This window comes from Elephantulus edwardii, unplaced genomic scaffold, assembly GCF_000299155.1.
Source record: "Elephantulus edwardii isolate Elephantulus edwardi_28Jun2011 unplaced genomic scaffold, EleEdw1.0 scaffold00363, whole genome shotgun sequence".
In the NCBI taxonomy this organism is placed as follows: domain Eukaryota; kingdom Metazoa; phylum Chordata; class Mammalia; order Macroscelidea; family Macroscelididae; genus Elephantulus; species Elephantulus edwardii.
In genome coordinates this window covers 209,679-211,457 of record NW_006400113.1, presented here as the reverse complement: position 1 = coordinate 211,457, position 1,779 = coordinate 209,679, and the positions used below count along the sequence as shown (strand labels likewise).

Below are 1,779 nucleotides of genomic sequence, written 5' to 3'. Positions count from 1 at the left end.
TTTTGACTGGGGTGAAATGATATCTCATAGTTGTTTTAATTTGCATCTCTCTTAGGGCTAGGGATTTTGAGCATTTCTTCATGTGTTTGTTAGCCATCATATCAGATTCTTTGTGACTATTAGAGAATTGTATTTTTCTTTTTAATTATTGCCAACCTCCATCTATTAAAAGTCTTCTACTCCTTTAGCTTCATTTTATATATAGTAAGAATGTCTATCAATTACTTAAATGGTGAATTAGTCCTTTCTTCTATGCTCCTGTCTTTTGCTTCACACTTTCCCTTCTTAACTGTTAGCACCAACTTTATACAATAGTACCTATCATTGGAGATTAACTAAGAAACAGTGTTTAATGGTGGATATTACTTTAGATATTACAATAGTTCTAGAACAAGTTTCAGATCTTTTGTTCATAGGGTTGCTATAAGTTGTGCTCAACTTTACAGTACTTAACAACCTTACTTTAGAATTGTTGATTGCCTTCAAGTCGAGTATCTAGTAATGATTTATAAATCTTAATATGTTCAGGTTTTAGACACAAATATGGAATCTGTGCCAAAGTGTTTATTTATTCTCTTTTGCCCAGACTATTGGTTCTCAGTGCCAAATAAAATGAAATTGTTGACAAAGTTCAGTATTTTGTAGGTGAAGGAGTCACTGCTCAGTTACTGCCAGGTGTTAATGGCCATCTTCTCCACTTTGCCTGCATTGGAGAAGGGTGTCTTGGTACAGACTCTGTTACTCCTGGGTAGAGGTGAATGTGCAATGTTCCTTCTTGTGATATTGTAGAGGTTGGGAAAGGATAACTTCATTATCACTGGATTGAGGTCTTGACTTCCCTAGATTTCCTAACCCTACTTCTGCCAACGTTGCAGAGGTACTGCATTATTCTAGGGTGGAGGTGGAAATCTAGATTCATGTCACAGTGTGTTAACAATATTCTTTTCTTATTACTACATGGCTCACCAGCCAACTCTTCTTGTCACCCTCCATTTGGGGAGTGGGCCTACCAGCATCTGAGGAGGATATAAGTATCAGATCCTCTCTAGGCGTTTTTGGTAGCAGGGTGGAGGATGGAGTTGCACCTTTTTTTTTCTTTTTAAGATTTTCTGACTTGCTCAGCCGCCTGTTTATGAGAGAGAATAAGTTTTTCTTATTTGTTTCTGCCTAATGGTGGTTTTGAGGTGAATGAGTTCTACTGTCTGAAATGAGTGCAGTCTGAAATAGCTGAGGCAAAAAGAAACCCAGTGGAATTCCTACTAAGTACTTCCTTGGTCCTGAGGTTCTGTCTTTTTGTCTGCTTTCTTCAGAGTCTTCCTGTGTTTGTTTTAAAAATATACTAGGTTTACACTTAGAAGGAACATTAGGGGAAAATAAGTTAATTCCATGTTTCTGGATGTAGACATCCCTGGAATATATAATTTCATATAACCTTTAAGAACAGAAGTCCTAGTAGCTGTTTCAAAGTTAATTCCTAAATTGAAGGTTGTGCTTATTTGTACTGTCAGGCTATTTGTCTCTGTAAGATCTTTTGAATTGAAGAAAGAAAAGAGCAAGTAAAAACAACAACATGTATTTCTACACTTTTTTTTTTTAGATATGCATTAGCTGATTATTATTTTTTTTTAAATTTAGGTTGTTTATTTTTCATTTCAATGAACATCTACAGAGATTTTGGGATTCCATTCATCCATTGTTGCACCCTTCTCCCCGCACAAACCCCTCCTCCCTCCCCCCCCCATTTGCTCCTCTCCTTGAAAAGCAAAAGAAAAACTCCCT

At 36.5% G+C, this 1,779-nt stretch overlaps 1 protein-coding gene across 2 annotated transcripts in view; it reads left to right on the top strand.

Annotated features, from left to right (window-relative positions):
- Positions 1–1,779, top strand: part of RNGTT (RNA guanylyltransferase and 5'-phosphatase) — a 433,116-nt gene that overhangs the window by 288,705 nt on the left and 142,632 nt on the right. The gene's annotated exons all lie outside the window — the stretch shown is intronic.